The sequence below is a fragment of the Chiloscyllium plagiosum genome, unplaced genomic scaffold, assembly GCF_037043375.1.
Source record: "Chiloscyllium plagiosum isolate Xiang-an unplaced genomic scaffold, Cpla_swu_hap1 HiC_scaffold_14, whole genome shotgun sequence".
NCBI lineage: Eukaryota > Metazoa > Chordata > Chondrichthyes > Orectolobiformes > Hemiscylliidae > Chiloscyllium > Chiloscyllium plagiosum.
Genome location: NW_028270152.1, coordinates 35,017,512 through 35,030,274, shown reverse-complemented (window position 1 = coordinate 35,030,274; position 12,763 = coordinate 35,017,512). Strand labels below are relative to the sequence as shown.

General features: G+C 37.4%; 1 protein-coding gene across 1 annotated transcript in view; it reads right to left on the bottom strand.

Moving 5' to 3' along the window:
* The window catches only part of LOC122559001 (voltage-dependent L-type calcium channel subunit alpha-1D-like), a 672,668-nt gene extending 660,500 nt beyond the window's left edge, over window positions 1-12,168 (bottom strand). Inside the window, exon 1 of the mRNA XM_087994295.1 lies at window positions 12,038-12,168. The gene's annotated coding sequence lies outside the window, so the exon portion shown is untranslated. The remainder of the gene's footprint in view (window positions 1-12,037) is intronic.
* Window positions 12,169-12,763: the final 595 nt, after the last annotated feature.

Below are 12,763 nucleotides of genomic sequence, written 5' to 3'. Positions count from 1 at the left end.
CCTGCAAGACAGAAAAACACATCCCCAAGGACATTCAATTTCTTTACATGGCAGCAGAAAAAAATAATCCTTTAACATCTCACCTGAATATTTTAAAGAATCCACTAACATTGAGAGATAGGAAACATTCACAAGTGTTGTGCACTGTTGATTCAGAATATCATAGATTGTCTCAGCTGATGTCGTAAAACATCATATAGCCATACAGATTTAAACAGAGTTTTCATCGCAAGTTGGTGAGTGTGATTTGGTGTAAAGCTTGATCAGTGAGAAGGAAGTTCTTAATTAAAATATTTATTTTATTAGCTTTGTCATTACAAAGCATCATCAAGGTACAGAAAAGCATCAAGGAAAAGTTACGTTTAGATTAGATTAGATTACTTAGGTTAGATTACTTACAGTGTGGAAACAGGCCCTTCGGCCCAACAAGTCCACACCGACCCGCCGAAGCGCAATCCACCCATACCCTTACATTTACCCCTTACCTAACACTATGGGCAATTTAGCATAGCCAATTCACCTGACCTGCACATCTTTGGACTGTGGGAGGAAACCGGAGCACCCGGAGGAAACCCACGCAGACACGGGGAGAACGTGCAAACTCCACACAGTCAGTCGCCTGAGGCAGGAATTGAACCCAGGTCTCTGGCGCTGTGAGGCAGCAGTGCTAACCACTGTGCCACCGTGCCGCCCAGTGCCACGTTATGGTAATAGGTTGAGTTAACACAACTTGAAGGAAGTGTGTGCGCTACTGAGTCCCCTCTTCACTTGTTTGATATTGAATATGAAGTTTATTTTAAATAGAAATAAATACTGTTTTTGTTTGTGTTGACATGTTTAGTAACACAGTTATATGTATATGAATTTCAAAGAAGAATTCAAAATACAATAAGTGGCACTATTTCAATGGGAGCCTAGGAGTGTAAGCATATGGCGTACTGGCTTTTATTGGTAGAGGAATTGAGTTCCGGAGCACTGAGGTCATGTTGCAGTTATATCAGACTCTGGTGCGGCCGCATCTGGAGTATTGTGTGCAGTTTTGGTCGCCATACTATAGGAAGGATGTGGAGGCACTGGAACGGGTGCAGAGGAGATTTACCAGGATGGTGCCTGGTATGGTAGAAAGATCGTATGAGGAAAGGCTGAGGCACTTGGGGTTGTTTTCATTGGAGAAAAGAAGGTTTAGGGGTGACTTGATAGAGGTGTACAAGATGATTAGGGGTTTAGATAGGGTCGACAGTGAGAATCTTTTTCCATGTATGGAGTCAGCTATTACAAGGGGGCATAGCTTTAAATTAAGAGGGGGGGGGGGGGGGTAGGTATAGGACAGATGTTAGGGGTAGGTTCTTTACTCAGCGCGTCGTGAGTTCATGGAATGCCCTGCCAGTAGCAGTGGTGGACTCTCCCTCATTATGGGCATTTAAGCGGGCATTGGATATGCATATGGAGGATACTGGGCTAGTGTAGGTTAGGTGGGCTTGGATCGGCGCAACATCGAGGGCCGAAGGGCCTGTACTGCGCTGTATTCTTCTATGTTCTATGTAACACTCCCTTGTGGCTGTCATACAGATAATACTTAGATGAAAGATACAGTGGGCTCAGAATAAATATCAAATATAAAATGTTAATTTAGTTTCTGAATGTAAAAAAAAGAAATAAAAGCAACATATTGTTACAGAAGAAATAAATGTTTTGAAGGGACTCAAAAATAACTGTTTCTCTATCCACATTTGCAACAAACTTGCCTAATTTATCTTGTACTTTCTGTTTTTATTATACATTATAACAGATATTCAGCTAAAATTAGTGAACTTAATTAAACCAAAAGTTCAGATTATCAGTTTGCTCACTGAGCTGGTTGGGTTTCTTCTCAGGCATTTCGTCACCGTGCTAGGTAACATCATCAGTGAGCCTCCGGTGAAGCATTGGTGTTGTGTCCATTTGCTATTTATGTGTCTTGATTTGTTGTGTTGGGTGATATCATTTCCAGTTCTGTTTCTGAGAGGTTAGTAAATGGGGTCCAAATATATATGTTTGTTAATGCAGTTCCAATTTGAATGCCAGGCCTCTAGGAATTCCCGCGCATCTTTGTTTGGCCTGTCCCAGGATGGATGCATTGTCCCAGTCAGTGATGTCCTTCTTTGTCCGTGTATGTGGATACAAGTGATAGATGATCATGCCTTTTGGTGGCTAGTTTGTACTCATAGATCCTGATGGCTAGTTACCTGCCGGTTTGATGTCTGTCTCTGAATGTAAATTAAATTAATAAAAAAGTAAAAGTAGCACATTATAACAGATAAAATTAATGTTTTGAATGGACTCAAAACTAACTGCAAAAAATCTAAAACACCTGGCAGAAGACTCAACTCACTTCATCCACTCCACCCAAGAATTCCTTAACACCATCAAAGACACCAAGATAGAGGACGGCGAGGTTATGGTCTCCTTCAAATCAATAAACATCACCCTTGCCAAAAAAACACTTGCCTCACTGCCAGACAAACCAGCAATACAAATGCCTGACAGCACCAACTCCATAGCAAGGACAGCACCCTTAAACTACTGAACCTATGCCTCACAACCCACTTCACCTTCAACAATAGATATACAAAGAAATCAATGGATTGCCTGTGGGATTACCAATATCACGACTTATAGTAGAAGCAGTTATACAGAGGTTAGAATATACACCCCTTCCCATGATCGAACCCAAGCTTTGATCCACTATGTGGATGACACCTTTGTCATCATGAAATGCAACAAACTAGAAGAAACCCACAAACACATAAACAACATCCTTATCAGTCTAAAGTTCACCAAAGAAGAAGAGAATAATAGCCAACTCCACTTCTTGAACGTCATGGTAGAACGAAAAGCCAATGAATAACTGCTGTTGAGCATTTACAGAAAAGACACACGCACAGAGACTAGATGCTCAACTATAGAAGCAAATATCCCAACACCCACAAACGGAGCTGCATCAGGACACTATTTAGACAAGCCACAACACACTGCAGCACTCTGGAAGTATGATAAGTGCAGACCACCGATCCCTGCACAACAGACCAAAACAGCAAGACACAACAAGCCAGGAGACTCTAGCAACCCTATCATACATGAAAGACATTTCAGAGATGATCACTGGACTACTCTGGCCCTTTGGCATCATGCTAGCCCACAAACCTACTGCCACACTAAAACAACTACCGATGAATTTAAATGATCCCATACCCACAGCCAGCAGAATGAATGTAATATACAAAATATCCTGCAAGGACTGCAGCAAACATTACATTGCACAATCAGCAGAAAACTAGCCACCAGGATACATGAGCACAAACTAGCCACCAATTAGCATGACCAACTATCACTGGTATCCATACACGCAGACGAAGAGGGACACCAGGTCGACTGGGATCCATCCTGGTCCAGATCAAACAATGACATGTGGGGAATTCCTTGAGGCCTGGCATTCAAACCAGAACTCTATTAACAAACATATAGATTTGGACCCCATTTACCAACCTCTTAGAAACAGAATTGGAAATGATATCACCCATCACAACAAACCAAGTCACATAAATAGCAAGCAGGACAAAACACCAACGCTTCACTGGAGACTCACTGATGATGTTACCTAGCATGCTGATGAAATGTCTGAGAACAAACCCATCAGCTCAGCGAGCAAACTGACAAACTGACTCACAACCTGAGCTACAAATCTTCTCCAAAATCTTAAATCAAAAGTAATGTGCAATATTTTAAATTGGAATCAGAATTCAGCTATTGTTTTGTCATTTAAGAAATTCTACTTGGAGAAATGAGTTCCCATGCATTTACTTCAATGATCAGCTAACAAAATCAAAAAGAGGTATTGCTTTGAAACAATATCTCAGAATAAAACTTTAAGAGCAACAATGACAATCATGATTGCAAGAACAGTAGGCAAATAGGAACTGCATCATTTGCAAATTCTCCTCTGAGTGCAGACTATCCTGACTTCAAAATCGATGTCCATCTTTCACTGTCACTGTTGTTGGCCAAATTTCTGGAACTCTCAACTTAACACCACATTGGGAGTAGCTTTATCACAGGGATTTCAGCTATTCAAAAAAGCTGCTTACCATCATCACAAAGGGCAACTTAAGGATGAGAAATAACTTCTGGCCTTTTGAGTGATGCCAATTCTCAAGAACGTATAAATAAATCCTTTAATGAACCTTGTAATGTCTGTGTCTTTTTATTTTTATGCTGTTCAGAATTGTGGATTAATAATTAAAATACTGTTTTAAAACTAGTATTTTAAAGGATTGTTGCATGTTTTGCAAAGCAAGTAACCTGAGACTTACTGCAAGTGTTGTGCAAATGTCTGTTTGAACAAGCAATAATTGAAGTGAATGCGGGCAAATTAGAGCCAAGGGGTTCATGGTACAGATACAGATGGGTGGCAACAAGAAGTTGATTAGTTTCTGGACCAGTGACCAATTATCAATGACAAAATCCTTTCTCCTTCCAACAACTGTGTGATTGGTTCTCAGGCTGGGAACAAGCTAGATAGAAAGTGTTTTGATCTCCACCTCAGACACTGTCTCTCTGTTCTCTTCAGTTAAGAACCATTTTAAACCTGAAGAAAACTAATTCATCTTTTCTTCAGCAGTTGGTAAAAGCTGTGACTTTTAATTGGTAAGTCAGCTACCTTTTATTAGTGTTTCTTGAAAAGTCAGTGGAACCATCTGGGGACAGACAACTCTAAGACAATGTTCTTTCCAGCATAAATATCATCTCAGCAACCCATGAGTAGGAACCACTGAACTACCTTGGCCTATAACTATTTCCCTCTAACTGTTTATCTGTCTGCATGTGTGTAAGGAAGAATTTATAATGAGATAAATGTTTTAATTTGCTCAAGGGGTCCCTGATAAATGAACTTCCAACTTATAAACATGATCCCATATATGATCCCTTGTTGAAAATTGTAGTTTACTGGTACATAAATAGCAAGAATGTAGTGAAGTAGTAGAAATAAAACAGATTTATTTATGTAAATATGTTTTTTCTCAATTTATAATGTATTATTTAAATGACAATTTAAATCTTGTACTTGAATTACTTGGTCTTATAACTCCTTGTATTTGTCACTTCTGCACCACCATGTTCCCTCTTCCCTGAATGTTCTGCTCCTGTAACTCCAGACTCTTGTACACCACCTCCTCTTCATCCAACAAATAGTAGGCATGCTTTCAGCGGTGTCTCTTGAATCATGGAATTTTCTCTTTAAAACTCTCTACCTCCCTTGCCTCTTTAAAATGCAGTTTTGCAAAATGTTACTTTTCCCCTCTAATTTCATCTCTGGATCTACATTCAGATGTTTTCCTTGCATCCTTATGAAGTATCTTGAAATGTTTTTCATTGTTAAAAAGACTGCATGTATAAATACAGGTTGTTGTGAAAATTGCCCATTGATGAGGAAATAAAAGTTGACATATTTAGACAGAGAATCTGAAAGAAATTAGTAATGTGAAATTTGGAAATGTTAACAGACGACTGGTATATTCCATATTCATGTCTTTTATGACTTTTTCAAAATGTTTCATCAATGTGTGTTACACATTGTGTGTAACTGATAAATAATGCATGTTAAGTGATGTTGTCCTTCGATGGATAAATAAACGTATGTTGCACCCATTCTCCTTATTGAGAAAAGAAAATACAGTGGTTCGTCAGGTGACCCTGAATAACATTCAGTACTCCACCTCTAAGCAGAGATCAGCACAGATAGATGTACCATAGGAAAAGATAACAATCATACAATGGGTATTATAATACTGGTGAATGTAGAGTAGAGTAGAGTAGTTTTTATTTGTCATTTCTACCATATACAACTGATACAGTAAAAAATGAGACAGCATTCCTCCAGAACCAAGGTGCTACATGGACAGCACAAAATACACGATCATACAAAGGGCAGCATAAAGTATATAAGAAGTGTAAAACACGCAAATTACAATTAATGATAATTAATAGACATTGTTCTAGCAGCAATTCGAAGTCGTGCAAAGAATTTCAGATGGAAAAGAGTCCGGTCATACAGTGTTAAGGAGCCTGATGGCTTGGGGGAAGAAACTGTTGCACAGTCTGGCCATGAGAGACCGAATGTCCCGTTATCTGCCAGATGGCAGGAGGGAGAAGAGTTTGAGTGAGGGGTGCGTGGGGTCTTTCACATTGCTCTTAGCCTTTTGGATGCAGCGTGTGGTGTAAATGCCTGTAATGGAGGGAAGAGAGACCCCAATGATCTTCTCAGGTCTCCTCACTATCCATTGTAGGGTCTTACAACCAAGATGGTGCAATTCTAAGCAATGATGCAGCAGCTCAGGGTACTCTCAATGAACCCTCTGTAGAATGTGGTGCAGCTGGGGGGTAGGAGGTGGGTTTCCCTCAGTCTACGCAGAAAGTAAAGATACTGCTGGACTTTCTGGCTATGGAGTTGGTGGTGAGGAACCAGGTGAGAAATTTGGTGCTGCTCACGATCTCCTCAGGGGAGCAATCGATGTCCAGTGGAGCGTGGTTGCTCTGTGCCCTCCTGAAGTCAACAACCATCTCTTTTATTTTGTCCATGTTCAGAGACAAGTTGTTGGCTCTGCACCAGTCCATTAGCCAATGCACCTCCTCTATGTATGCTGACTCATTATTACTGCTGATGAGACCCACTACAATCATGCATTATCAAATGTTAACTTGCATCATCTGATTATTACACGTGAGACATTCTGTAGGCACAAATAGATTAAAACAAAACACTGACTTAAAATGGCTACCATGATCACCTGACCACAGATTGAAGCAGTTTCAGGAAACTAATATGGGAGGAAACAAAACTAGTTGAATGGATATTCCCATGTTTGTCTGAAGTCATTGAAACCAGGCAGATGGGGCAGCCTTAAAAAATTCACATCTCCTGGGTAATTTATACTTCTAGATATTTTCAATCACCTATTTAGTGATGGTATTACACACCTCTGGAGTACGTGGGACTTGAATCTGGGCCTCCTGGCTCAGAGTTGCGACATTATTACTGTGCCAAAAGTACCTTCATGCACATTTGTATAGCAAGTATATATATTGGACATCAAAATGTTCAGTTTGAGAAGACAATGAAGCCAAATTTGGGAATATACAATCAAACGAAATTTCATTGACTGTTTTTGTGCAGGAAGAAAGAAAAATGAATTTGGAACAACAAGCTGAAAGTCCCACTCCCATCTCACTCTCTCAAAAGACTGTCCCCAGTGAAGAAGTGAATTGTGGAAACAATAATTCCCCAAGGACATAAAGACATCTACAAACTTTATTACTGCTGAGAATACCAATCAACAATTAAACAACTCTAGTTTTAGGTTAAAAATTGAGCACAGCAAGCAATCTAAGGACTTTCAAACTGTATAAAGTTTATTATTCTTGTCTGTACTAGATACACACTCCTTTTTAAACTTACCACATGTACCTGTATATGTATTTGATGTTGCAATTTTATAACCTTTTTCTAGAACTTAATAGATAATAAAATTCCTTTTTATTTCACTTAATAAGCCTTTATAATTTGTTTCGTAATTTCAACTCAACTTCTGTGACATTTTAATTCAACTATGAAAACTACATAGAGTCATAAAGCTATACAATATGGAAACAGATTTTTTGGTCCATGTCGTCCATGCCAACTATTCATCCTTATTAAAACTAGTTCCATTTGCGAGCACTTGGCCCATATCCCTCTAAATCCTTCCTATTCATATACCCATCCAGATGTCTTTTAAATGTTGTAATTGTACCAGCCTCCACCACTTCCTCTGGAAGCTCATTCCATACAAGCATCACCGTCTGCATGAAAAAGTTGTCCCTTAGTTCCCTCTTAAATCTTTCCCCTCTCACCTTAAACCTATGCCCTCTAGTTTTGGACTTCCCCCACCTGGAGTAAAGACCTTGTCTATTCATCCAATCCATTCTAAAAAGAAATAAACACATTTTTCATGACTGACAAAGAAGGGCTTTTAAAAAAAGCCAAATCACTCTTTGAGCTGCTCATAAAAAAGGTGAGTCACCCCTAAAGGGTATCAAGTCATGGGGTGATGGAAAGTGATTGATAGTATCCTGAACCTCTGTCCTACAAGTAAGTGGAAATAAAAATCTTCATGTTGCTCCCTTCAAACAAAAAGTGTAAGAGCAGCAGCATCACACTTAGAGTTTATTTGCTTCAATGCATTGATTGGAAGATGGTTTGAATATTGACCAACTTTACAGCCACACAGTAATTCCATTTCCCACATAATTAGATGGTGTGGCAGGATTTGCATTACAGGATACCACTGAGTACTTGGAAAAATCAATGGCCTTTGCAGTGTATGTCTTGGTTAAATATGACATGAGTACTTCGGGAGTATCTCATGGATTATTATACTGCAATACTAAGACTTTGTTCCCACAATCCACCATGTAATTATGTTCAGCTTCAGGATGTTTACTGAAGAGTTGTAGGCAACACTACTTTTTTGCTCACTCAGATAAATGTCTAATGTGAGCCAATGCCCTCCACCAATGGCACATATCGAGTTGCATAGGAGCAGCTGATGAATACTCACATCTTTGGTAATTATTTACCCTTACAAAGCATTAACAAATAACACTAGATGAAGCAGATCTCTGGCAGTAGGATAAGTCCTTCTGAGTTAGTCATGGTATAAATGGCACCTTTCCAAATGCCCTGCAGCTTGCCAGTTGTCCATGTAATCATCCACCAGTGCTGTTTCCTCACTAAAAGCAAACTTATTACTAAGGTATCTGAATCAAAAGGGCAAAATGATGATCAAAGGCAAAAATACAAAATCAAAAAAACATAGTAACTAACAAAGTAACATAAATTCACACCATTTGTTTGTCATTCTTTCATTATACTGTACACTAAAAAATGTTGAATGTTCATAAACCTAAAGAAAAGTCTAAGTCTGAGGCTTTCCCCTGTGATTACATGGAATATTTTTGTGATATAAGTGGAGAGGGTAGGTGATTGCCTTTAATGCCATTGGTAATACATAACATACGTCTGTTTCTGTGTTTTTGATTTTGCCACTGTTTACCTATTATTTGCTTCTATGCTATTTAACTATGTGATCTACCGAAATTGCTCGCAAGACAAAGCTTTTCGCTATGCCCCAGTATACATGATAATAAGTTAAATTCTAAATTCTACTGATGACCATCCCCCAGGCATTTATGGCAAATGTGGCGTAGATCAGCCTGAGTCTCTTTGATGAGTCTGTTTCTCATTATGCACAGCTTATTCATTATGCTTAAGTAATTGACTCTGTTAAATGCATTTGCTGCCTATAGCAGCACCTACTGTGAATCACACAGAGTTTTTTTGTTCTCTGTAGTCCCAGGGCTGCCTTTTCCTCCTGCTGCTGTGTGATGATGACTCCATTTCCAATTACAATATTGTGTCTCATTTAATAGTAGGCAAGAAATAGCAACAAAATAAGAGAAATATGTCAAAGAAAATGCAAACATAATGAAGAAGTAAATCAGAAAAGTGTAAGGAATAAAGTTTTCTATTTTATGTCACATAATACATATTTCTATTTATTGATACGGGAAAATCATAAATTTTTTCATCTTCATTTCTCTCTCCATCTGTAAAACCTTTTAAAGCCTATCTTTTTACCCAAGGTACTGCACAGCACATCTCGCCATCATATATTCTCATTTGTGAAGCACCTTAAAATGTTTTCATATGTTAATAATAGCCACTATACCCATTCTGACTAATGGGAAATTCCTCATTACAAGCACTTCTGTGTAATACTTTGAATAATTCCCCGTGATTAAACTTACTGATCCAGAATTTAATTTTCTGGCTGTATGATGTTGCAAATGTTCATCAAAAATTCTTTAATATTGTCCTAATAAAAGTTGTTTAATTAATGTTTGTCATGTGTCTTGCTCCCTTTTGGAAGAGGTACCAGTTAGCTGTTCTCCTTAATAATTGTTGTGCTTCTTAATCATGTTTGGACAGGGTAGCAATTATCAGAGCTGTCCATTGGCACTTCATTCTGACAGTTGAGGAGAAAGTGAGGTCTACAGATGCTGGAGATCAGAGCTGAAAATGTGTTGCTGGAAAAGCGCAACAGGTCAGGCAGCATCCAAGGAGCAGGAGAATCGACGTTTCGGGCATAAGCCCTTCTTCAGGAAGAAGGGCTTATGCCCGAAACGTCGATTCTCCTGCTCCTTGGATGTTGCCTGACCTGCTGCACTTTTCCAGCAACACATTTTCAGCTCATTCTGACAGTTGCCAGTCTATGAATATCTACTTTTTCACAAAAATTAACAGAGAGAACATTGACATTTGACTTACTTCAAGGAGCATTGATGGAAACAGGTTTTACTATTTTCCCCATGTGTTTATTCCTCAGTTTTGACATATGTTTTACAAACAGAAAAAAAGCACAAATTAAAGTCTTAAACCCTCCTAACTCTGCTGATTTATTTTTAATTGCCCAAATTTGTTTGTTTTTCTTCTTTTATTTCCCTTATCTTGTTAATATGAAGCAATATTTAATAATGTTAAATCTACACAACATCACTGACATATTTGGATCTATTTCAACTCACACTTGTACATTACTAATTAAGAATATATTGCATTATCCTTTTAGGATTTTTTTAAAAAAGTAACATTCCTGCCAAAATAGTTATATTTTCAATAAATCATGGAGTCAAATTATTCTACATATGACAACTATAATATGTACTATTATTCCCATGCAGAGGAGAGTTTATTTTAAATTTTGGCAATGCATTAAGTAATTTTTTTAAGTCAATTCCTTCAAAATTAGGAAAATGTTTCAATTATGACAACACACTTATTACAAATGGTAAAAATGCTGACAATAAGGCACCCATAAAATATGTTATCGCAGATACAATGGACTACACACAAAAGTTCATTATGTTAACATGGTGTATGTTCAATATTAATGTAATAGTGCACAACTATAAATAATTTTGATACATACAGAATTAAAGTAAGGGATGCAAAACACATTGATTTCAAAGCAAGTTTTCATTTAAATTAGTTCACCATAAAAGTGCTGCAGATACTGCAAATCAATATATAAAATCACAACATCTTTGAAAAAACCTTTGATTAAAATTAAACAAGGTTTAACTAATTAGTAAATGTTGAGAGTATTAAGTTACAGCTACTGACTACTGTTAAGACCTAGAAATGTAAACAAGTGCATTTAACAATTAGATCAAGAAGATGTAATTGAAATCTACATCTTCAGAAACCAAGAAGCTGAGATTTATATTTTTACAATTCAATATTTTGTTCAGGATTAATAAATTAATTGTCACATAGAATAAGTAGGTTATTAGTAAAGACGAGATATTGTAAAATGTAATATTTCTAGACACATTTGCTGAGGTCATTGTTTTATCTAAGAATTAAAGATACTTTTCTCCAGTTTGTTGTTTAGTTTTTTAAAATGCTGTATCTAAAGACAACAGTTCAGCTCATCAAACTACACAGAGAATGCTGGAGAAACGAAGCAGGTGCGGGAGCATCTGTGGAGATAAACAGAATTAACGTTTGGAGTCCGGTGAAGAATTATAACAGAGGTATTTCTCTCCCTAAATGCCGCCAGACCTGCTGAGTTTCTCCAGCATTCCTTGTGTTTGTGTCAGCACCCGCAGTAATTATACTGTTATTATAGTTTATTTTATTGTTTTTATTATTTGCAATAATAAAACTATTTACAATTATCGGATTTCGGACATAGACACAGTAGCCTGCACTATGAAAGCGTTAATGAAATATTTCGAAATGTATATTAAACTAATTGTGTTAATGAATTTTAAGAATCTGTCAGTGAGTGGACGATTCTTACATTTTGATTAAGTATGATTGAAGTTAACATAAAAAGAAGGGGGCGGGGAACAAAGTTTTATACCACTGAGGAAATGAAATTTTAAAAATCGTACTTGCCTGCTCAATTCAACATGGGATACAGCCATGTTCCAAAGTCTCACGAAGGAAATAAAGCTATCGGTAATGTTTTTGGAAAGGGAACATAACTTTCCGCTGGGCTTACAACTACAGTTATAAACGAATGTAAAACCACGATGTAAAATACTGTCGGATATTGGATTTCAGGTTGCAGGAAATCATTGTTCCTCGGAGCTTAATACATGAATTATTAATTCGTCTGAGTTACTCGAGCGAAACATAGAGACGCGGTAATGACCCACTTTACTCCAACATTAGATAGTGTCAAAAAAGCAAATCGAATTCAACAATTATTACAACAATCAAGTTCATTGTTTGTGTTTTATGGCACAACTTTAACATTGAATAAGAAAAGCCTATAAATGTGAAGTCACTTATTTAAGACTCTGGTTTTAAATAATATATAGGCAGAATGAGATGTGTCGTATCGCATTTATTAAAGATGAATTATTTATTAAGACGTATCTATTGGATCTTTGTTAATTATAAAGAAAAACCTTAAAATTGCACAATACAGTCGACTACAATGAAAATGATCAGATTACATGACGAAAGGTATCAGTTAAACCTTTACTGTAATTTGATAAAAAGGAATAAACGAAGAGCAAATTATAGAGCCACGTGACTGAACACCGTTCTACATTTTTAATTGCAATGTTTGTTGCAAACATGCGGACAAATTATGTCATGAATTGGACAGAAGCC